This window comes from Aulonocara stuartgranti (assembly GCF_965226115.1).
Source record: "Aulonocara stuartgranti genome assembly, chromosome: 6".
NCBI classification, from domain to species: domain Eukaryota; kingdom Metazoa; phylum Chordata; class Actinopteri; order Cichliformes; family Cichlidae; genus Aulonocara; species Aulonocara stuartgranti.
In genome coordinates this window covers 6,793,299-6,819,655 of record NC_138944.1, presented here as the reverse complement: position 1 = coordinate 6,819,655, position 26,357 = coordinate 6,793,299, and positions in this window count along the sequence as shown.

Sequence of the window (26,357 nt, the reverse complement as noted above, 5' to 3'; positions counted from 1 at the left end):
TGTCCTTAACACGGATCAGTCGTCCTGTCCCCTTGGCAGAAAAACAGCCCCATAGCATGATGTTTCCACCCCCATGCTTCACAGTAGGTATGGTGTTCTTGGGATGCAACTCAGTATTCTTCTTCCTCCAAACACGACGAGTTGAGTTTATACCAAAAAGTTCTACTTTGGTTTCATCTGACCACATGACATTCTCCCAATCCTCTGCTGTATCATCCATGTGCTCTCTGGCAAACTTCAGACGGGCCTGGACATGCACTGGCTTCAGCAGCAGAACACGTCTGGCACTGCGGGATTTGATTCCCTGCCGTTGTAGTGTGTTACTGATGGTGACCTTTGTTACTTTGGTCCCAGCTCTCTGCAGGTCATTCACCAGGTCCCCCCGTGTGGTTCTGGGATCTTTGCTCACCGTTCTCATGATCATTTTGACCCCACGGGATGAGATCTTGTGTGGAGCCCCAGATCGAGGGAGATTATCAGTGGTCTTGTATGTCTTCCATTTTCTGATGATTGCTCCCACAGTTGATTTTTTCACACCAAGCTGCTTGCCTATTGTAGATTCACTCTTCCCAGTCTGGTGCAGGTCTACAATACTTTTCCTGGTGTCCTTCGAAAGCTCTTTGGTCTTGGCCATGGCGGAGTTTGGAGTCTGACTGTTTGAGGCTGTGGACAGGTGTCTTTTATACAGATGATGAGTTCAAACAGGTGCCATTCATACAGGTAACGAGTGGGGGACAGAAAAGCTTCTTACAGAAGACGTTACAGGTCTGTGAGAGCCAGAGATTTTCCTTGTTTGAGGTGACCAAATACTTATTTTCCACCCTGATTTACGAATAAATTCTTTACAAATCCTACCATGTGGATTCATGGATTTTTTTTTTCACATTCTGTCTCTCACAGTTGAAGTGTACCTCTGGTGCAAATTACTGACCTCTGTCATCGTTTTAAGTGGGGGAACTTGCACAATCGGTGGCTGACTAAATACTTTTTTGCCCCACTGTAGTATAACCACTAAAACTAATACAGTGTTAGTAGTGAGTGACTCCAAAAACGTTCTTCACATTCCTTAGGACAGGAAGAGAAAGTTCCAAATATAGAACATACTCTGTTGAGATCAAATTGCAGCATGTAATATTTCAGATGTTTTGCAATTAAATACAGACAGCATCACCTAAAGGTATAATTAAAATGAAATTGAGCCTGCCAATCACTGCAAGAACCTCAAGGTATGAATGCTGAGATTTTAAATCAATACTTCTATCTCCGAACACACCCATCCAATCTCACAGACACCCTCTAGAACTGATGGATGAAGCTATGTACTTTTTATGCAAATCAATATCATTTTCAGAAAACTGCACAGAAATAAAAATAAATGTAAAAGAAAAAACACATTGCAACTGTAAAAGACAAAATGTATATATATGTACAAATGTATATAACTACATGCAATAAAAGATTTGGTACAAGAAGTCACTTTCACAAGCAATGCAAATGCAACGTTGTTCATCTCTAGCTGGGTGACTTCAAGATTAGTTGTGTGTTTTACAGTAAATAGAAAGATTTTCATGCAGTGATATATTAATATATTAGTCTTCATTATTCAGAGTTGGATTTTATTTATTTGTGGTGTTAGTTTAATTCACCCACAAGAAGTTTATATAAGACAACATATGCAGTGATCTCCATATTAATTGTATCATGTACGATCTGAATTCTGTGAGCTGTACGACTAAAGAAAAAATGCCTTGACTTATTCATATGTGTATTATATGTCTATAGACATGAAGATTAGATTGGTTGAGTGTTACTTTCCTTCCCTGTAGTCATCTCTGAATGTATAAGCTACATAAAATGTACTTTATTCAAATAAAGGCATTTTTATTCAACTTACAGCTTTAATACTACTATTAAAGTGTGTGTGTGTGTGTGTGTGTGTGTGTGTTAGGTTGCCCTTAATTAAACAAAACTCTTTTAACTTGTATGTCTGTGGTATCATGCACCATGCACATTTCATTGTAAAGGTTGTTTACTATTTTGAAGGTCTAGGGAAAGGCCTGTAAAAGCTGTCCAGGTGAAACCTACATAACAAATAAGGGAACTCCTTGTGATCAAAGTGAAAGAAACCATGTAAATTAGGTCAATAAAGACAATTAACTTAAACAAAAATTGAGGTTTGCGTGTTGCACTAACATTTCGTTCACTTAAATGTCAATATGAGGTCCAAAGAGATGTCAGTGTAAGCAAAGAAGATCATACAGAGGCAAAAAAACACCCCGAAAAACGTCACTATCCAAAAATCTATACATCTGTTAATGGCTGATCCATATAGGGACTGCAAGTGACACACATTAACCCTCTCGAGGCAGGCGTTGCCGATTTGCAACAGTTAAAAACTAACAACCTGATTACCCCACATACATATTTTATGAGGTTTTTTTACCACTGCAGGACTTGGTTGTGCATTAGCAACAAAAAGTTTAATTTGAGCCTGAGAGGGTTAAAACTGAGGTGTACTAACAGAAAGTGTATTCACAAGAAGTGTCAGATCGGTGCTGTCAGCTTCACACAGACAAATGCATACGCATACACATTTAAGAGACACAACTAGTCCTCCAAGCACACACGGTGCAGATGTGCGGCTGGCAGAAGTGTTGGCCCAGCTGGCAATGTGTGCTTCTCAATGGCATACTGGGGTTCTGTTGAAATTATAGATGTGCCAACAGATGTTTGGCAGTGATTTTATGGGTGTGTGCCACTGTCTGTATGTTTACTTGTGTGTGTATGTGTGTTCCAGTATGCGCTTTTATGCACACTTGCATTTGTTTGTGTGTGCTTTCCAAATGTTGTGTTTGGATGTTCTTTGCGTTTGTGCATGTGTACAATTTGTGTTCATCTCTCTATGGTTTTGAAAGATAGTGCTAGTCTGTGTGTGTGTGTGTGTGTGTGTGTGTGTGTGTGTGTGTGTGTGTGTGTGTGTGTGTGTGTGTGTGTGTGTGTGTGTGTGTGTGTATCCCATGGAGATGAATTAGAGGAATGTAGAATTTATGTGAGTGGTTGAACATGAGCAGCCGTCAGTGGTTCTCTTTGCAATATTGATAGTGCATTGTAACTAGAGGCAAGTGAAGCCTTCGGCAGGATAAAACAGATGAGGGAATACAATAAAGATAAGGAAAAAGAAGGTGATTAGGGTGGTAAAGTAGAGGCAGTGGAAAAGAGGTGAGAGTTTGACAGAGGGATCGAAGAGGATGAAAATGGAGGGAATAAAGTGTAACAAGGGGAAAGTTGATATCATAATGCAGAAGGAATTAGAGAGACAGGTTGTATAATTTTATGGCATTTTTTTTCTAAAGAATAAAAGGGCAAGAAAAAAATGAGATTGATGTGGATCAAGGAGACATAGATGAAGACTGAGCCATGTCAAGCATGCAAGAAAGAAGTTACAGAAATGCCAAGAGACATTAAAAGAAAAAAGTGCAAATGCAGTCTCAGCAGCTTAAAAAATAAGTGCTGCTTCCCATGGGGCAGCATTTACTACTGTTCTCTGTTTTTAACATATAATTATTAAAACCTTTCCTTTGAACAATCATTGTGGTACAATACCACCCACTGGCCTCTCTCCATATAAGCAAATCAGTGACACACTTTTCACCTCACTGCTGTCATTCACTTCCAGCATGTGCTGACAGGAATGACAGGCAGAGCAAAGCACAGAAGGAGGGAAAGAAGGAGAGAAGCCCCCCAAAAAGTAAGGCTTGATGGAAAGTATACAAGTAAAGAGTCTGTGGGAGGCAAATTCAAACATAGTCAAATGGAACAGGAAGAGGACAGGGGGAGGAGGAAGGATGAATCAGGAAAAAAAAACAAATACGAAGGAAAATGAAGGCACAGAAGCAACATCTACAAATGAAGCTGAGAAAGTAAGTGCTGGGGTATTTAAAATGGGGTATACAACAGTTTGAAACAAGAAGGACTGAATGGCAGAGGGCTGCAGAGGAAGTAAAACAGAAAAAAAGTGAGAGATGAAGTGAGAACAAGTAAGCCTGACAAAGACGGGGGGATGGGTAAAAGAGGGGAGCTAAAGGAGATAGACAGTATTGCCATAATTAAAGCTGAGGATGAGGTCACTGCCAGGGACACAGTGCGACTTTAATAGCCTAGAGATTTGGCCAGAGTCCCATCGGCCCTTTAACTCTGCATTAAGCTGATTACCCCCACATTTAACCAAAACCACCGCCCACACTCACTTCTCGCCTAATATCACTTTAACTAAAACATTTTTTGGAGGTAGGGTGGGGTCTTTGGAGCAAGAGAGAAATACAGAGAAAGAGAGCAAATGGCATACCATGAAATCCATTTCATTTATGTGTTTTTACCACATTCTCATAATCAGAGTGTGTTTTATGCATTTTTCACTAATACTCTGGTATTGTATCTATTTATTTTTTTAATGCACCATTTGTTCCAGTGCTACAAGTGGTGCACTTGAATTATACACTGTATGCAAGCACGAATCAAATCCTGAAATGAATGGTTGACTTGTTGTAGCACCGTGTAGAAGGGTTAGGTGCACAAGGGATTAATACCAATAATTGCAGCTTTCGGTGAATGACTCATTGTTTTAATGCTGCTGTGTTTAACATCACAATCATCAAAATGATAGTCTGCATGTTTATTCAAAGTGGGAAAATTTAGCTAAAACAAAAAAACACAATACCCATTGTCATCGTCAGGCACACTCATATCCAGTGCTCTCAGGAGGACTTCTAACCCCAACCATCTTTATTATTCAAAGCAATTAGAAAAAAAGCAGTACACGTCTGTGGGAGCATTACAGTGCAATTTCTAATGAGAACACGTTCAGAGTTTTACACGTTCACGTTCACAGTTCAGATAGCACATGCCAGTTATTGAAGTGATCAAATATTCAATCCTGTGTCACAAAGATGGTATTTAAGCTCACGTTACTTTTTTCTTTTTTTTCGTGATCATTACCTCAATTTATTTTGCATATTCACAGGAAACAAAACGCTAATTTAAGTGTCTTGACTATATCTCAAATAGAGTATGTCACTATGGTTTATACTAATATACGTATGTATGCCGATGCACCTAACCTGTATCCTAGTTCAAGTATCCACTGTTTCCATAACTACAACTAATTATAAATATTAAAACAAAAATTATTCTGCAAGCCCAGCTTTTCCTGCCATCCAAACTTCATATTAAACGCATTTTAATGACTTTAAATACCTAAAATATTGTTAAACGGTCTTAGTAAAAAGATTATAGACTAACAGCCACTGTTCATTAATAATGCATTGGCAAATCAAGGCAACAGTTTTTGGATTTTTTTGACAGGTCTTAAATATTGCAGTCAGTAATGGAACATGAGGGAGTAGCCACAGTGAGCTGTTAGATGAAGGGCTGCAAACCACTTGGTTGCACACCTACAATTTCTCAGTACATATAACTTTGCTGAGCTTGGATGTTGTGTGAAAACTATTTTTCCCACATGCATCATGGACCAAGATGATGATTGCCCATGGTATGAAGGGAAAAAACCCAAGTATTTGGCAAAATTGTGAGTTTGTGTGACTGTCAGCATTGATGTCTATTGCATTTCAGCCTTTGCCAAAGGAGTTTCTACAATATTTAGTAAGCAGCATCAGCTCTGTATAATTAACAATATACTGGAGTTTTATACCAGGTGTCTGTTGAACATTTACAGCAATTTATTTTATATCAACCATCAATGAAAGGTTGGTCTTGGCTTAAAAAAGTGTGACTATATAGTGATGAAGATGGAGTATTGTGGAAAGTTTAATGTAGCAGTCTTACTGGTTCATCAACAAGAGCAATCGATTTTTAGAGTTTATGAATTTTGTAAAAAGTTGAAAAACAGTTAAGCAAGATACTGCTCCTGGGAGGGGTTGGGGGTCCAACAATTGTTTATTGTTCATATACACAATCAATCGTGCCATTTGTTTTTGAGAAAGGCCCTGAGTAGGCGGGTATCGGGCTTTCTTCCAGTACCCCACATATCTGGTGTTCACACTTGGCTGAACCCACAGAACTTTCCTTAGTTACATGCACTTCTCTCTGTTATTCTCTTCCTCTGTGCAGCCACAGGATTAACAGTGAAGGGTGGAAGCACTTCAGCTAAATCTCCCTCCCCTGCAGCAACCGTGCAGCAATGACTGCTCTGGATTGAAGCGCACCACTCAGAGACAAGTCTTTGCACAAAATGGTGTGTGAGAAACACATCTGGAGTGCTAGGCCATGACCCTCTTTTTTTAGCACTGGGGATATGCACCTTTTTAGCACTGGGAAAAGCAGATGAACATTTTTCAGTGACAGCGGTGTGTTTGACACATTCACACAACTTACCCTTCAACACTTTACCCCTTGACACTGTTGAAAATTCAGACATCTTGTGCTGCCAGTGGCCTATTCTTAGTTTGTATTAGCAAACTACTTGTGCCATCACTGAAATTATTTTGTCCCCTAGATAAACAATTAGACTAAACATTTATTTGTCACAATTTTAATGAGGTGAATATAGCCAGTAGTGATCTGTCAGTGATGATATTAATGCTGTGTGCGACAGTTTTTACTCTGCACTGTGCTCATTCACATGCAACGTACAAGTCATATCTAAATACAGTCCTCGTCTATGTCGCCTTTCCCTATCTCCCCCCAATCCTTTGATATCTGCGTTGACTTCAAAGCAGTGGGCTACAGCGTTACCTGATGCTAATAGTCCACATGAAAGAGAATCCGTTTGAGGTGTGAGCTTTTGGGAACTGACGGAGCCTCTTGGGGGGACCCCATTCGCTTCTCCGTCAGCCCAGACAACCTATTCCCCAGTTTCTAGTTAGTGGTGACTTCTAAAAGACCTTCAGAGATACAGGGAGAGATAGCATGCATACATCAGTGGGCTGCAGACCTTTTAAACATGAGCCACAGGAAAGTGAAGGCCAGTTCAAAAGGATTTATGCTGTCTGCACCCTGATATATTACTTGCATGTGGTTTTGGTTTACTGACTTGACAAATATGGAGACAAAAGCTTTAGTACTGACGCCTAGTCCAGTCAACAAGTGTTAATAGGAATATTATAATTTAGTACTACTGCTTGACGTGATCCACTAGTTAGCATAGCTATACATCATCCTGTCAGATAGAGGAGCACAAAACTGGCTGCAGACTCTGAGGAGTTAGGATCTTATTAGCATGAAGATCACCACAATGTGCAATGATTTATTAAACCAAAAATACATATATACACTCAACAAAAATATAAACGCAACACCTTTGTTACTGCTCCCATTCCCCATGGGATGGACGTAGAGACCTAAAATTCATTCCAGATACACAATATAACCATCCCTCCCAAACAGTGGTCACAAATCAGTCCAAATGTGTGGTAGTGGGCACATCTGCCATATTGAGATAATCCATCCCACCTCACAGGTGTGCCACATCAGGATGCTGATCTGACATCATGAGTAGCGCACAGGTGTACCTCAGACTGCCCACAACAAAAGGCCACCCTGGAATGTGCAGTTTTTTGCGCTATTGGGGGTCTGGGGACCCAGAACCGGTCAGTATCTGGTGTGACCACCATTTGCCTCATGCAGTGCAACACATCGTCGCATGGAGTCTATCAGATTGTCAATTGTGGCCTGTGGAATGTTGGTCCACTCCACTTCAATGGCTGTGCGAGGTTGTTGGATATTCGTGGGAACTGGTACACGCTGTCGTATACGCCAGGTCAAGACCCCGATGAGGACGACGGGCATGCAGTTGAGCGTCCCTGAGATGGTTTCTGACAGTTTGTGCAGAAATTGTTTGGTTGTGCAGACCAATTGTTCCAGCAGCTGTCTGGGTGGCTGGTCTCAGACGATCTTGGAGGTGAACCTGCTGGATGTGGAGGTCCTGGGCTGGTGTGGTTACACGAGGTCTGTGGTTGTGAGGCCAGTTGGATGTGCTGCCATATTCTCTGAAACGCCTGTGGAGACGGCTTATGGTTGAGAAATGAACATTCAATGCACGGGCGACAGATCTGGTTGACATTCCTGCTGTCAGCATGCCAATTGCACGCTCCCTCGTTGCTTGTGGCATCTGTGGCATTTTGCTGTGAGACAAAACTGCACATTCCAGGGTGGCCTTTTGTTGTGGGCAGTCTGAGGTACACCTGTGCACTACTCATGATGTCAGATCAGCATCCTGATGTGGCACACCTGTGAGGTGGGATGGATTATCGCAATATGGCAGATGTGCCCACTACCACACATTTGGACTGATTTGTGACCACTGTTTGGGAGGGATGGTTATATTGTGTATCTGGAATGAATTTTAGGTCTCTACGTCCATCCCATGGGGAATGGGAGCAAAAACAAAAGTGTTGCGTTTATATTTTTGTTCAGTGTATGTGGTCTTACTAGAATACATTTTGTAGAGACAAGGTTGTCATCTCAGTTCTGGTGCCCAAAAGATGTAGTCAAAGCTTTAGCAGCTATGGAATGACTGAATACTGAGCCAACCAATGTCAGTTTGTGTCACATGAAAGTTATTTTTATTTTTTCTGATTAGGTGTTAGGAGTGACTTTGGATGTTTGAAGTTGTTTTGTGCTTTTTCTGAACTTAATTGTTTCTATTCCCTAGGCAGTTTACAGTTAGTACTCTTGCTGCAGCATTTTATATCAAGACTCTTCAGGGAGCTTGTAGAGCAACCTGATAATAATGAATTATAACATTCCAGCATAGAATTAATAAATGCATGACCTAGCTTTTCAGCATCACTCTGAGACAGGATATTCCTAATTTTAGCAATATTGCACAAGTGAATGAGGGCAGTCCTATAAGTGTTTATTGTGCACGGCAAAGGACATATCCTGATGAAAAAAATGACAAAAAATTCCTCGTAGTGTTACTGGAGGCCAAAGTAATACCATCTTTTTACAAATGACTACAATAAACACAGTTTTGCTTGAAATTTAAAAGTAGGGAATTAGAGGTCATCCAGGGTTTCATGTCTTGAACAGTCGAACCCCTAAGAAAGTCATTTTGACCCCTAGGCATTTTAAAAATTGTATGAATCCATCATCCCATGTTACATGACTTTTCCTACAGTGGGATTATTCATCAAATACCTAATATTTGGGTGTGCAGGACCCAAAGAAAAAAAAGTATGACCACTTAGCACAGCTGCGGATGTCATTTGGACCCAATGGAAATTGTTTTAAAATCATTACTGGATTGCCTATCAACATGATTGTTTATGCAAATTTTGACATGAAGGCTACTATAACCTGAGCCAAAGCAGGCTAGACATGATTGAAAAATAAATATTTAGTAAACTATAGTTAGATAAAAGATGGGTAATAACTGCCGGACTAAGGATGGGATTTTGAGCTGGAGCAGAGTGGGTCAGACTGGGGAGTGTGTGACGGAATGCATGGAGAATGGAGCGAGTAGCTGTCTGTGCAAAGCAGCGGGACAACTGTAGCTGAACTAAACTGAAAGTCCAAAGTGAGAAGAACTAATCTATGCAAATAAAGATGAAATCCAAACCACAACAGTGAAACAGCTTTCAGGTCTGAGCAGGAGAGTTGAGACAAAGCGGCGCACTGTGAACACTTTATGAGAAGCTGCAGATTTGCTAATCTGAGGCAGATGTGGATGAGATGAAAAACTCTGCCTGTTCCGCGTTTACAATAATTATTTAAAATGTGTTTCTTACGTGTTTGTAGCTAGCTGTGAGGTCTGTTTTAAAATGTAGGCAATCAGCTGTTCAATCTGTTTCACAATGAACAGTCTGTTTTTACTTTAGCGCAACTAATCCCACAGATCTCGCAACTAGATCTGTTGGCTGTTGTATTATTTGTAGCATCCTTTGTTTATTAGATTTTTGGTTAACTGGGTAATAAAAGGCCAGCACCTTAAAGTAACCAGGATCACCTTATTATTATGACGTTATGGCAATCAATCAGTATATAAAAACTCTAATCCAGAGATATTACCATTTTATTTCCACCAGGTTATCATATTTTTATCAACATATTATTATACTATTACTATTTGGTTCTGCCCCATATGCATACATTTCTTCCCACATTTATGGCCTGTTATTACCCAGTTACATAAATTTCAGTGTAATATTACCAAGCTATACCCATTGTTGACAAGATAATTACTTGGATATTACTTTGGCAATATGGCACTTGTTTCTACCTTATTACGCCACTATTAACATGTTATACCACAATTAAATGAAACAATCAATAGATTGGTTCAAAAAACATCACATTTATTTAACTGTACATTGTACTATTATTCAGTAAGGGGTGACAAGTACTAATCTACTTACTTTTCTTTTCATGCAAGTGCGGTTAAAACAAAGGCAAATATGAAACACGTGGATTCACTGGTTGGTTTTTTTTTGCCATTTGAGGAGGTCAAAAAGGCATATTTATACGAAAACAACATTCTAAAATGACAACATAAAATAAAGTTCATTTTTAATTTTGTTAATAATAAATGTTCCATACAATTCAGTTGATTATGTTGCTTTTTTTCTGTTGGCTGTGTTTTTGTTTACAAGTTAGTCTTTCAAACTGACACAACCGGGCCTTGATATGGCCACACTGTGGAAGAAGCAGGCTTCTAAAAATGTGTGAAACCAAATAAAACAAAGCTGTGTAACCAATCCCACTATAGCAGCATGATTTCAAAAAATGGCCCACAGTTATGATGATCTGCTGGCTGGTATAGAAACCAAATGCTCATCAACTCTTCAGCTGCCGCTGTCCTCAGTGAAGAAAGTTCTTAAATGGAATATGATACAATGAAAGCTGTTTTTGTCTGAAAAATAAAATGGCCTGATAACCTAACATGGCCCAACACTCATGTTATAGTGTTATGATAATAATATTATATATATATATATATATATATATATATATATTAGGGGTGCAACGATACACAAAATTCACGGTTCGGTTCGGTTCGATACTTTGGTGTCACGGTTCGATATTTTTTCAATACAAAAAAATGTTCATGCATTTTTAATTTGTCATTTATTAAAATTATAAATATATATTTTAACTCAAAAGTACAGTTTTTAAATTTAACCCTAACCCTTGTGCGTGTTTTTTATTTTGACAGCAAATGCGCACCTGCGGACCACTTATGTGCAGCCCTGGTTATTTAGCTCATCATATTGCAGCCACAGAAATTCTTTTGTCCATGAAACCATAAAGCTGCACTTTCTTTTTGCCTTATAGTCTGATTTGTCATAACTTCTCCGTTTTGTGGTAAGCTTTTCTTTGGCTGTCACTTCTTCACCCTGACCTGTCTTATTTGGCTCAGCAGAACTGAAATGCTTTTACACACTCACTCACATAAGCTCAGCGATTCTCTGCGCGATCAACCTCTCACATGTTTAAGCTTGCTGCGGGAGATTTCACTTGTCATGTTTGCATAGTAAGCTAACGATTAATAAGACGATGTCAGAGGAATTGGTGCACAAATTATCATCACTCACAGATCAGTGCTGTCACTCTCTATACACAGTTTGCACGATTGCAAAGTGAAAGCAAAAAAACAAGCGCAAATTCAAACGCGACTTCAATATGTCACATATTGACAGTGGCTCACAGATGCCAATGACATAATTACCCAGCTACATTTCCGAAAGAATGCAAAAGCATTGACATATATTTTTCCTACAATAGCCCGATGGGCAGGGAAGAGATAGATTTTGGTAGCCCGACTGAAAAAATCGCTAGCTCCGGGACGTCGGGCTAGCGATATTGCAAGCCCTGTATCTGATTGAGGAATCACTCATCTTTGGAAAAGAGAGTTTATTACAGAGAAATGTCTCTTTCCAAAATAAAAGCTATACTATCCGCTTCTTCTGGGCTATATTCTCAGCAGCATAAGGAGAATCATGTGCTAACAGCTGTCTAAATGACTCGGCTAAAGTTAGTAGCATGCTTGCTTTTTTTTGTCTGCTTCCACTTGTCTTTGCACTACGATGATGTCGGCGTAAATGTGCAGTCATATTCGTTGTGTTCCCGCTAGAGCTTTCAGGTTAATCTCGTTGAAATGACCTTAACGCCACAACACGGCGCCACAACAGGGTCACACGTCACATGAAAACCAAAATAATTCCAAACGCCAGATCTGAATGACGTTCAATTTGCCTGTTGCAAGGAGAGCTTAACTTCTGTCTCGCTAGCTTGCCCTGCGCTCTTCCTTCTGACGATGCTGTCTGTGTTGAGCGCTCAGTGGATCTGCGCTCGACAGTGCAGCCTAGGCGGAGTAGTCGAACACAGATTCACTGAGCGCTCAACACAGACAGCATCGTCAGAAAGAAAATTGATAAAATAAATTACAAATGTTGTATTGTTCGATACATATGCGTACCGAACCGAAAGCACTGTATCGAACGGTTCAATATCGATACGAATATTGTTGCACCCCTAATATATATATATATATATATATATATATATATATATATATATATATATATATATATATATATATATAAACACCCAGCACCCTGCGGGCGGTTTATCCTTCAAGCTCGGGTCCTCTACCAGAGGCCTGGGAGCTTGAGGGTCCTGCGCAGTATCTTAGCTGTTCCCAGGACTGCGCTCTTCTGGACAGAGATCTCCAATGTTGTTCCCCGGATCTGCTGGAGCCACTCACCTTGTTTGGGAGTCACCGCACCTAGTGCTCCGATGACCACGGGGACCACTGTTACCTTCACCCTCCACATCCTCTCGAGCTCTTCTCTGAGCCCTTGGTATTTCTCCAGCTTCTTGTGTTCCTTCTTCCTGATATTGCTGTCATTCGGAACCGCTACATCGATCACTACAGCCGTCTTCTTCTGTTTGTCTACCACCACTATGTCCACCACCTGGGGTCTTGCCTGGTGTGATAGACCCCAGCCTCTATGGATCTTGTACTCAGAGCTTGTTCCTGTGCTGCCATGATTAGTGCCTCTGGGCTGTCTTTCAGTCCAGCTTTGTCCAGCCACTGGTAGGATTTCTGGATATCAGCCACCTCCTTTATCTGCCGGTGGTACATACCGTACAGGGGCCTGTCCTTCCATGATGGTTCCTCATCTCCCTCCACTTTCTTGGGTTTCTGCTGCCTGAGGTATTCACTGAGCACTCGGTGAGTTGGGGCCATCTTCCCAATGTATTCTTGGATGTTCGTTGTCTCATCCTGGACTGTGGTGCTGACACTCACCAGTCCCCGGCCCCCTTCCTTCCGCTTAGCGTACAGCCTCAGGGTGCTGGACCTGGGGTGAAACCCTCCATGCATGGTAAGGAGCTTTCTTGTCTTTATGTCAGTGGCTTCTATCTCCTCCCTTGGCCAGCCTATTACCCCAGCAGGGTACCTGATCACAGGCAGGGCGTAGGTGTTGATGGCCCGGATCTTGTTCTTACCATTCAGCTGACTCCTCAGGACTTGCCTGACCCACTGCAGGTACTTGGTGGTTGCAGCCTTTCTAGCGGCCTCTTCATGGTTCCTATTCGCCTGCGGGATCCCCAGGTACTTGTAACTGTCCTCTATGTCTGCAATGTTGCCTTCTGGTAGTTCAATCCCCGCAGTTCTGACTACCTTCCCTCTCTTTGTTACCATCCGACTACACTTCTCCAGTCCGAACGACATTCCAATGTCATTGCTGTATAGCCTGGTAGTGTGGATCAGTGAATCGATGTCTCGTTCACTCTTGGCATACAGCTTGATGTCATCCATGTACAGGAGGTGGCTGACAACTGCTCCATTCCGTAGTCGGTATCCGTAGCCAGTCTTGTTGATCTCACTGAGGGGGTTCAGGCCTATGCAGAACAGCAGTGGGGACAGAGCATCTCAAGTAGAGAGAGAGAGAGAGAGAGAGAGAGGGACCTATATATATATATATATATATATATATATATGTTAATTATTTGGACTTGGTTCTCCATCTGTATCTTTGATTTTACACGACTTGTACAGTAGTTAATGCCAGCTGTTGGGAAAATGTGTTATGCTGCATGTTTGATGACTTAAAAAATATTCCATTTGTTGTGTTTATGAGTGCCTTAATGTCTGTTTCTTTATGGCTATGAAATACTACCACTTACAAAAGCATTTATAAAACAAACACAAAAAACAACATACGAAGTCCAGGCAGCAGCAGTATACACTTTCACATCTTATGTCATAGTGCGTTTCGTTGATGCACTTTGTAACTCATGAGTCTGTTGTCAAGGTCACGACCGACAAAGATAGGCAAGAAAATTTTGATTTCAGATCAGAAGGATCAACTCCAACTATTCCTGGGTCAGTCAGGCCAGTAGAGATAATTTCATACAGAGAATTTAATAATTTAATCATAACTTTGTGTTTAACAGTGAAAAGTTTGTTTTTTCACAGCTTTTCCAGTTGTGGTTCTGAGGTTTGATTTGAATCCTGAAAGCGCTGTGGCTGCCTAAACACCCTTTTCATTTGACTCTAGTCATTTGGAACATTTTCTCATTCAAACCAGGGCTTTGATTAAAAACAAAGGGCTGCTTATCTCAAAGGGCTGGGTTTCTTCCACTAGCCTTTGAAAACAGCTCGCAGCAAATTATGGTAAATAAGTGTACAAAAGCTTCTCCTTGTGTATATGCAGGTCAGCTTTCTTCAAAATGTTGGCCTACAATATGGCAAACAACAAAGTGTTGTCATGCATGTGGGCAAGACAAATAACGCTGATCTCTGTCTGTGTTCTTTTTATGTGTTTCTTTTTTTCCCTCTGCCTCATTTCCTTGCTTCACTTCAACATCAATCAGTTGCAGATGGAGAAACTAATAATTTCCAACAACTCCTGATAGGCAGCTTATCTCTAAGGAAAGTGGACCTCTTGCAGCCAGCATCAATGATACCGGCTTTTTCATGTTCCAAATTAATTCCTGAACATAATAACTAGAGGCAGTTTGGTGAAAAGAGGATTTCATTTATAATTAAACAACACTCACAGATGTATTAAATGACTCAAAGCTTTTGGCTATGAAGTTCTAACCTCTGGACAATCAAACAGCAAAATAAGGAAACATGCTGAAAAAAATATCAGTGTTCTCAGGCAAGTAAAAACATGTTACTCTGTCTTTGTTCCAGTAAAATTACTCCTCTGTATTCTATTCTTAGAACACTATATAAGTGGTTGCTTCATGTCACGGTTCTAATCACAATTCCATGTTATCCTTCTATTTCTCATCTGCAGAGGCAAATTATTTGGTGTCAGGCAATTGCACCCCAATTTCAGTTCATTCTAATGTTAGTCTTGTGACATGGACTCTCTTGCAAAGGAGCTGCAGAGGAGCACTTGTAATGGATTTTAAATCAAGCCACGTTCCAAGCCTAACTGTGAATATCATGAGGATCAGTTTGAGATAATGATGTCCTGTGGTTTCTGCCCACACTATTAGGCAGAATTTGTTGCCCTATGTTAAAATACCTGCTTCTTCGGGCCCAGTTACTAGAGTTTGGCATCACATTGCATCCAATTGCATCATGTTGAACCTCTTTGAAGTTCCAGTGACACTTCTTACACCCTTATTCAGGCTTGTCTTCCACTCCTTTGACCTAAATATAAAGAAAATAACAAATGAAAAAGCTATCCAGCAACAGAAGTATGTGATGCTGTTACAGTGTCACATACCAGAAAGGGACAATGTCATTCTCTATCAAGCACCTGTTTGTGTATCTTGTAAAATGATTAAAATGGATTTGGTGTGCAGTCATGTTCTTAAAGGGCTGGACTCAGATCTCAGACCTTTGTGTTCTTTTCTCTGTCAGTTAATAACTCCAGACTCACGTCACATCACTCATATCTGTTTCTGTTGTTCTGTCTTGCTCATTTTTTTTTATCTCAGTCTATGCATCATTTGATCTTATTTTATTTGCACCTCACTCTGCGTGTATTTAAATGAACACCTATTCTAATTATTCCTCCAGGTTTCTATAACTACTCCTTTCATTTCATTTTATTATCCTATCACTTTTGGTCCTTGCTATCGCTTGCTCTGCGCATGTCCTCATACTCTCTTACTCGGTAGAGCAAGACATTGTGTGCAGACGCTGCCAGTCTCCAAAGACTGAAGCCAACTAATGCACAGCAAATACTAACCAGCCAAGCCAGGCATGCATAACGTAAAAGGATGGGCTCTCGTTTTTTTGGGCTGGAGCCAATACACTCGGGCATTAACACCCTCCTTTCCACCCATACATTCCAATAAGCCACTGGTAGTTTGCACAGCTCAAGCATGCTGACATACGTATTCAGTCAGGACCCAAATTATTGGTTTTCTCACCAATCACCCACAGGGACCTGTAAGCCAGAATGAAGGATCGCATGAAAGAAATGTCTCTCGCTCTCTCTCTCTCTGTCTCTCACTATCTCTAGCTCTTTCTCGCTGTTATCTTCTATTTGCCCTTGAAGTCATTTCATATTCAATCAGCGGAAGCTGAGGAGGCATTGCACGTTGTTGAGCATGCAGGTCATTTGTAAAAGCTAATAGACACTAAGTGAAAAGGAAGGAAGACTGCTCTGTGAGTTTGCCAACATTTGGTAAGTCCCGGAGCTTACAAATGTGCCCCCAAAGTTGCAAATGAACAAGTCGCTCAGCAGCTGTGTGAGAAAATACATTAGGTCATTATGCTAACATAGTTAAAACCCTTGTATGGCTTCAATATTGACACAGTAGTCTTAATCCAACACTGAATATATCAAAATTACATAGTCATGCAAATTTAATATCCAAGTTTCTTCCAGCTGAGTTTGCTTTCCATTCGTGCTGACATGACAAGCATTTAATATGTACTACAAACCCCCATAAAAAGCGTACAACGAGAACCATTGTAACACAGCACAGAGATGGTTAATCACAAAGAATCTGGTGACCTATCAATTCGAAGAATGGGAACATGAACAACTAGCTTTATGATATCACAGCTTAATGAAAGTAGTGCCTTTGTTCCTCCTGTGGTACACAAATGTTGGAGCTGCTTGAACCGGCATAAATAGGCATTTGAATTATATCAGGGGTAGCATTTTCATCAGATGAGAAACCCGGCAGACAGGCACCCCTGCAGTGGATGACAAGTGGTAACATATGGATTGATAAAGCATGAGCTCAAACAAAATCACACCAAGGCTGATATAGTGTTGCAGGCAGCATACTATATGTCAGCAATAAAGCAAATTGTTCCATTTCAAAGTTAGAGCGACAGCGAGGCTGTGAGAGATAGACCTAGAGGCAGGTAAATTGTCCATTTCATTATTGATAAGCATCATAGGCAGAAACCAGTCATCCCTTATGATTGACAGCTGACGCTCAACCACTGATTTTCCACATGAGAGAGAGAGAGAGAAGCAACTAAAGCAATGAAGGATGTGATAGTCCAATTTCACTTCAAATGGAGCCCTAGGTGCAAGAAGACAGGCAAAGTGAAAACATATCAATGTACCTTTTAAAAAGCAAGTAATTCAAAGAAATATTAACTAAATAACATATTCTGCTTCACATACTGTTGCATACTGTGTTTATGGATTTTAAATGGACTATTCTGTTAAAAAGTAATGAAGATAAATAATTAGTCCTCTGTGATTTCATTTAACACTTTTCTTTATTACACATCAATTACGAAGACTGAACAGTAGAAGTTGCTGTTCTGAAAGGAACAGACCTGTTTTCCAACCCATTTGGCATAAAAAATTAATATGAAGTAATTATCTCTCTCTCTCTCTCTCTCTCTCTCTCTCTCTCTCTCTCCCTCTCTCTCTCACTCACACACACACACACACACACACACACACACACACACACACACACACACAGATGATTACTTAAAGGTGTTAGCAGTTCAGAAATAAACTCGAGTAAAAACTCAATTAATAAGAATACTTTCATAAAAATCTTTGAAAACAGTACTTGACTTTGGAAATGTTATCAAAAAGCACCAACTAAAAATCATTCTCTTCTATAAAGAACATAATAAAATAAAATAAAACTTGACAAACGTATGTCCAATTTAAGAACAACAAGCCAAAACCGACAAGAGTTGGGAGTTCGCCTTGTAATTGGAAGGTTGCCGGTTCGAGCCCCGGCTCGGACAGTCTCGGTCGTTGTGTCCTTGGGCAAGACACTTCACCCTACTGCCTACTGGTGTTGGCCAGAAGGGCCGGTGGCGCAATATGGCAGCCTCGCTTCAGTCAGTCTGCCCCAGGGCAGCTGTGGCTACAACTGTAGCTTGCCTCCACCAGTGTGTGAATGGGTGGATGACTGGGTGTGTAAAGTGCTTTGGGGTCCCCAGGAGGGACTAGTAAAAGCGCTATACAAATACAGGCCATTTACCATTTGATGTTTTCATTGGCATTAGAGTGAAAGTTTTACTATTGTCTCTTTTTGTCAGGACCAAAACAACGTTAAGCTACTGTCAGGAAAAAAAAGTTTAAGCTTTACTATTTTTTACTAGCTCTACTCATAACATTGATCCGCTTTTGTACCATTTGACTGTGATTGATTGTACTTCATTACAGACACAGAGCGCTGGAGAACCATCAGCCAAGTAAATGGCCTGCATTTGTATAGCGCTTTTCTAGTCCATAGGACCCCAAAGCGCTTCACACTACATTCAGTCATTCACCCATTCACACACACATTCACACACTGGCAATGGCAAGCTACATTGTAGCCACAGCTGCCCTGGGGCGCACTGACAGAGGCGAGGCTGCCGGACATAGGCGCCACCAGGCCCTCTGACCACCACCAGTGGTACATAACAGTACTCATTTCTGTTATGTTTAGCCTTCTTTGAAGGCAGTTTGAAGTCCACCGAATGGAGTCCATGCATAATTGGTGTATTGTAATGTAAATTTGGCACAGAGAAGTCCACGTGGTCACAAAAAAACAGGGAGGCATACAAACATCAGCAAGGACCTTTAAACTCACCATCTGAGGATGAAATTTATGTCACTCAGACACGAGCAGACAGTAGTAGACTCATGGATCCCGAAACTATAATCGAAGCTTAAGAAGTGATTATGCCTTTTAAAGTACTCAAATCACTCAAAGTTACTGCAATAGTCATTTACTTGTAAATGAAATAAAATTGTCAAATACAAATGCACACGCACATAATATGGCAAATTTAACTGCAGGTCTGATGCTGTGAGATATGTACCTAAATAAAGACTGTAGCACTATTTGACCCAGTCAGAATGATCCCAACCCAAGGAGCTGGCTCTGTATGCCTCTTTTCAAAATGCTCTTCATGCACCCACTACAAAAGCCAAGAAATGGCTTTGTGGGCTGCACTCTCCTCTCTTGTCCTGGCATGTCCACAGTGGTGGCCCTCCACCAGACAGGTTTTATCTACCACCATGTGGAGCACACTGCCTCTGGCATAGAAGATCTGCCTGCATGTGTGAACTGCCAAGAATGACTGCCATTTGGTGTAAGCACAGAACATAGGTCTGTTAAAGCTATTCTTCAGTGGATCTGGATAATTGCAGATGTGACGAACAGGGCATGTTTCTCCTAAGCTCTGTGTATCTGACCCTGAACCCAACCTGAAGCTACCTTTGACAATGAGGAAAACACAGTATTGCTTGGATGAAAGCATTTCTGTTTTTCTGCAGTCCTGCTTTCTTTGCTGGTGAGGCATTTAACTGCTGGCAGTAAAAGGGACTGCTGAAGAGATCAGAATCCCTCTTGATGACTCCCTGTTGCATAGTCTCACATGATTTTAATTTCACAAACCAGGTGAGGCAAGGAAGTGATCAAACATGACACATCCTATTTAAAAGAAAAAGTATAGTGCAGCATTATAAAAGGAGAAAATAACTGTGTCAGTTTTGTATTTAGCAATAGTTTCAGACCAGATAAACTATTGTGTTAATCAGCTAGTGGCAGTGATGGGTGATAGTGGGTAGTGGGTGAGAACATTGAGGCAATTTGTTTAGACAACTCAAAGTCAACTCATCGCTAACTCAAAGTTAACTGTAATTTGTCCTTATTGGTTTATCTTGTAAGGAAAATGCATTACTTAAAGAACATACTGTAAGCTGCACAACAGGGTGAGATGACCCCAGCAGATGTTTTTTACTCATGCTTGATTCCCCCAAGAGGAAACTCTGTGCACCATAACACAAACACACAGTTAGGAAATGAGAAAAGATCAAAAGATAAAGAGCAGCAGACAGGTAAAGAAATTTACGCTGCCAACACAGAACACAGAAAAATAAGCTCTATGAGTTTACCATATGCCTTCACTGTGCTGCAGAAGTCACCTGGGTGCTTAAATTCAAAATGACTCACATCAAACAGAATGCAAAAGAAAAAAAAGGCACTCTTAACAGTACATGTTAAATGTTACAAATCAAATGAAAGCAGCACTGTTAAAATCATCCATTCATTTGTTTACAGAGGCTATGAGTATACATTTTACCTAGCTGTATGTTAATGCTTTAGGTTTGCTGTGTTTTATAGTTTCAGTTTATCAGATTCAAAACATTGTGCTCTGTTAGCTCAGGAGTGGCTGGAGAGACATTGTTTTAATGGAACCAAAGTACAGTGGTTCTCACTAATGCATGGAAATGGTTGTCAACAGGCTTTCAGCTGCTGCACCACAATTAGAGCTCTGTCACTGGCCGACGGATGGCTAGCTTCCCATCGCACTGAATTACAATGCTGTCAAGTGTCTCATATCACTTATGAGGTTGGCAGCACATATCCTTTCCTAAAATATCAAGGCTGGTTCTGACACTGCACAGTTAATGCACGCTTCATATTCAAAAGTCTGTCAGAACTGATTGGCAGTAAGCTGAGTGAGCTCATTAATTTTCCTCTGTGTGCAACTAAACCAAGTCACAGCTAAAGAACAGAGTAATTTAACTCTCCATACTTCTGTTTCTTTTTTATCCTCCATAGGAATGTCCACATAAAGACTGGTGAACAAGTGTTAGTTTTAATAAAGCCATAACCATAGCTCATTAACAGCAATGTGAGATAGCTGGCTCCTTCGAAACATGCCTTTTAATGACCCCCCTGGGACAGATCATCTGAATATGCAACAGTGATCTTTTTATGTATAATAGCACACTCTCTAGGGCTTGCTGTGAATTGGCAACAACCATGCATGCACCTTCAAAAACCCTCTTACAGATACTGGCATGCATTCACACAAACACCGCGGTATTACAAATTTGCTAGACAACTACATGGCTAACAAAGAAGGGTCTCCATGGAAACAAATCTACTCTTGAATTTCATTCACTTCAACAACTGCTTGTACGTTTGACAATGTTCCCTTAAAATTACATTGTTTTCCTTGCATCTTTTATGCATTTATTGGCTCTTGCCATATTGACAAACTTAGTGTCATGTTATACTATATACATTATTCTAGTCTAAGGAGCTTGGAAAGAAAAGCGTCTGGACTTCTTTGAGTTGCTTGAAGACGTTTCACTTCTCATCCGAGAAGCTTCTTCAGTTCTAAGGTCAAATGGTGGAGAGTCCCAGATTTAAACCCAGTGGGAGTTTCCCCCCAAAGAGGGACAAAGGACCCCCTGATGATCCTCTACCTAATCACATGAGCCAAGGTGTGAAAGCGGGTGTGGGTGACAATCAGCCAGGGTTTCGGGTGAGCTCATTGTGAAACCCTATCATGTGATTTTCTGAGGTCAGATGGCCCAGGATGTGAGTGGGCGTTAAGGTGCCTGGGAAGGGATCTCAAAACTGGATTATAGATGCCAGACAGTTGGTGTCGTAAAGCACCGCCTCTGTTCAAAGATGGTCGCTCACAGTGGACGTAAATGGCTTTCACTCCTCTTTCAAAGCATCTGTCCTCTCTGTCCAAAATGTGAACGTTGGCATCCTCGAAAGAGTGACCTTTGTCCTTTAGATGCAGATGAACTGCTGAGTCTTGTCCTGTGGAGGTGGCTCTTCTATGTTGTGCCATGCGCTTGTGAAGTGGCTGTTTGGTCTCTCCGATGTAGAGGTCTGGGCATTCCTCGCTGCACTGTACAGCATACAACACATTCTTAAGTTTGTGTTTAGGAGTTTTGTCTTTCGGGTGAACCAGTTTCTGTCTGAGCGTGTTGCTGGGCCTGAAGTACACTGGGATGTCGTGCTTGGAGAAAACTCTCCCGAGTTTCTCTGATACATCGGCTACATAGGGGATGACAATGTTGTTGCGTCTGTCTTTCTTATCCTCCCTCGCTGGTGTCTGATCTTCTTTTCTGTGCATCTTTGCTGACTTTATAAACGCCCAATTAGGATAACCGCATGTTTTAAGTGCTTCCTTTATATGTGTGTGTTCCTTCTTTATCCCTTCAGGCTTAGAGGGAACATGTTCTGCCCAGTGGTGCAGGGTCCTGATTACCCCAAGTTTGTGTTCCAGAGGGTGATGGGAGTCAAAGAGGAGGTACTGGTCCGTGTGTGTGGGCTTCCAGTAAACTTCAATGTTGAGGTTGCCATTCTCTTCAATGTGCACAGCGCAGTCCAGGAAAGGCAAACAGTTGTCCTTTGTGTCTTCCCTGGTGAACTTGATGTTTTTATCCACGGCGTTAATGTGCGCAGTGAAGGATTCCACTTCTTGTCTTTTGATTTTGACCCAGGTGTTGTTTACATATCTGTACCAGTGGCTGGGTACTCTCCCTTTAAAAGAGCCAAGAACCTTTTCTTTCCATTTCCTTCAAGGTTGGCTACAATAGGTGACACGGGGGAGCCCATGGCGCAGCCATGTTTTTGTCTGTAGAAACCCTCGTTGTATTTGAAATATGTAGTGATGAGGCAGAGGTCTAACAGTGTGCAAATCTGATTGGTTGTGAAGTTGGTCCTGTCTTCCAAGGAGCTGTCTTCTTGTAGTTGTTTTCTGACAGTCTCCACTGCCTCCGTGGTGGGTATGCAAGTGAAGAGAGAGACTACATCAAAGGACACCATGGTTTCATCTGGGTCCAGGGTAAGTTTCTGGACCTTGTCGGTGAAGTCGGTGGAGTTCTTGATGTGATGTGGGGTGTTCCCCACAAGAGGTGCTAGGATGGTAGCAAGGTGTTTCGAGATGTTGTAAGTGGCTGAGTTTATGCTACTGACAATGGGTCTGAGCCGCATATTTTTAGTGACAGTCTCCACTGCCTCCGTGGTGGGTATGCAAGTGAAGAGAGAGACTACATCAAAGGACACCATGGTTTCATCTGGGTCCAGGGTAAGTTTCTGGACCTTGTCGGTGAAGTCGGTGGAGTTCTTGATGTGATGTGGGGTGTTCCCCACAAGAGGTGCTAGGATGGTAGCAAGGTGTTTCGAGATGTTGTAAGTGGCTGAGTTTATGCTACTGACAATGGGTCTGAGCCGCATATTTTTAGTGCTTCCTAAAATAAGTGCCACTGGCATAAAACTTTACTCAACTGCATTGTTTGAAAGTTGCAATCCAACAGATGGACTCACTGCCTAAGGTTCCGATCCAGCGCTCTTTGTAAAAGGTGCCAAGTTTCTCTTTAGAAGAGATGTTTTCTTTGCTTCTCCAGCTTTCTTGACAGCACTTTAGCATTAGCCAACTTCTTCCAACACATGAGGCACTTAAGCTGGGAGCTGTTAACATCTCTGGTTTAGCTCAAGACTTCTTATGAGATACCTTAAGACAAACTTTATTTTACTTATTTATTTCTTTTTTAACCCAATTAAATATAAAATGCAGTTTTAAATTTTAAGCTACCTTTAGATGCTTACTCATCATTAGGGGTTACTAAACAATTAATTTGGCAGCTTCACTCCAGGTGCAGCCCTAAAGGGAATTTGTCTCTCCAGAGGGATTGAAACCAGCACTCTTCCCTTTGGCAACCGAATGTGCTAATCATTACTATGGAAACACCTACTGTACCCGGGAACCCCCCCCCCCCCAACGTCCTCTTCCTCATTAACTGTCATTATATTTTTTGGAATGCTAAGTATAATTTCAGCAGCCATATCCAGTGCTGATTACTGCCAGACTTGTTTGAATCAAGAAATTACTTTATTGGAGCCTGTTTCATGAAGTAAAAACAGAGCTAACAGATCTCCAAATGAAACACATCATGCCACAATCTACAGAAACAGATGATTGACAAATTCTCTGTCTGAAAAAGATCAAAAAGCCATTTCTTTGACTTCTGGTATTCAGTGAGGCAAAGGTTAAAATATCAATACTACAGTCTAAATATCAGGAGAGCAAATCAATATGCTTTCAGATGTGTGGCTACATGAATTCCAGAAGTCAAAGAATTCATTATCCAGAAAACGTGGAGTAGTGGTGAATCATTCCAGAAAAAGGCCAGCCTACCAAAATGTTTTCAACAGCACAATAACAACTCATCCAGCAGCTCCAAAAAGAACCCGGAACATCTAAAGAACTACACTTTCCTCAGTTAAAGTCAGCATTGTTCTTTCAGCAATGAGTTTCTGCCCTATTAGATCTGGCATGAAACTAAATTTCCTAAAAAACAGAAAATCATGCCAACAGTTAAAGTTATGGTCTTTGCAGCTTTACCACCTGGATGACTTTCCATAAGTGAACCATGAATGCTTCTCTTATCCTGATGGAGAACCCCTGGTTGTCAGTTTGTGCTCTGAAGATCAAGCATACTTGGGTTATGCAGCAAACACACAATTTACACACACAATTGCATTTACTTGGATTATCTTTGTCTAACATTAAACTATCTTTGATTATCTTAAACATGCAAGTGTTTAAAAGAGAAGGAAATCAGGAAGGAGGCAAATGCTGTTTCCATCACGGTACTTTGCAATAACGTACAATTTTACTTTGTTCTTTCACTTAAGACAATATTGTACTATTAAAACATTGAACATGCTATTATATATTCAACTGCAATTGCTTTTTCTATTTTTATTTCCATTTTTAATCTCTGTTTTTTACTTTCTATTTTATGGTTTTCTTTGTATCTGTACTGTATTACATTATCTTTTTATGTTTCGTCAATAGATTCACAGGCTTCATCTATAAAATAAATGGGTGGCAGAATTATAAATCACATGCAAAAAAAGGTTAAGCATTAATTATGCACTTTAGGCAACTTATATATGATATGAGGTCATTATAACTGCACATATTATAAGTGCATAGAGGAGTGCAGTGCTTCATTATGAACTCACAGAAAAATCTCCCCAAACCTTTTTTTTTTTTTTTTTTTTACCAAGACAAACTTGTTATATGGGCCTCTATGTGTGCAGCTCTTTCCTGAAAAAGTGTTTAATACAACTGTGTGATGCCAGTTTGGCATGCTTTTTTGGCATGGCTCCTTTTTGCACAAACCTTTGGAAAAGAAGCAAAATGGCACATTATCTCCTGCGTACAGAGGTATTTACAAGAAGTACAGACAGCCAAAGTGTAGGTGTAGTGAATGTTCAGCTCATAGCATTTTTAAAAAATTGCCAAAAAGACTAAGTATAATGTCCCCAGTTCTTATTGATCACTCTTTCTTGTTATGCCAAGGATCTGAAGGGGGAAAGGGGAAGCTCAACACCAAAGAAAGAAAACATGTTCACTGGACTGAAAGAAAACATTTCATCAGATTTATATACATACTGTAGAGTTCACTTAGATCTCTATCACTATGTGTAAAAAGCAGGACACAATAAGTTCTTTCTTTCAGCTGTCATTCAAAGACTATTCCCACACCTTAGTAAGTGGGACTTTTGAGCATGAAAATGGACATATAGATTCAAGATCTTTTATTTGTCACATGCATAGTTATACACAGGGGTGCACATAAGCGGTCCGCAGGTGCGCATTCGCTGGCAAAATAAAAGACACGCACCAGATAAGAAGCTGCAACGCGCGTTTGCGTACATAAAGGCACTGTTTTTGTCTGCTAGAGTGGGATTTTCACAATCTCTGTGCGTTCATCATTTGTTTGAAGCCAGCTCACCTCCTACAACCACTTTTCCAAGAATACGCGCTTCTTTTGCGGTTGGACTCCTGACATTTCTTTGGAGGTGGAGGAACACCAAAGTAATTGCTTAAAGAAGCTTGCTTCTTCGACATTTTTAAGAGTTCTAAACAAATGTCTGTCCTCCTCCAGAAAATCTTACGTACGCAAACGCGCATTGCAACTCCTTATCTGGTGCGCGTCTTTTATTTTGACAGCGAATGCGCACCTGCGGACCACTTATGTGCACCCCTGGTTATAGAAGTATAACGCGCATTGAAATGTGTCCTGATACGCTCATTGACTGTGCAAAAAGAGAAAACATTATATACAATAAGTAAGAAAAATATATACAAAGACGACATTATGTGCAATAAGTGACTG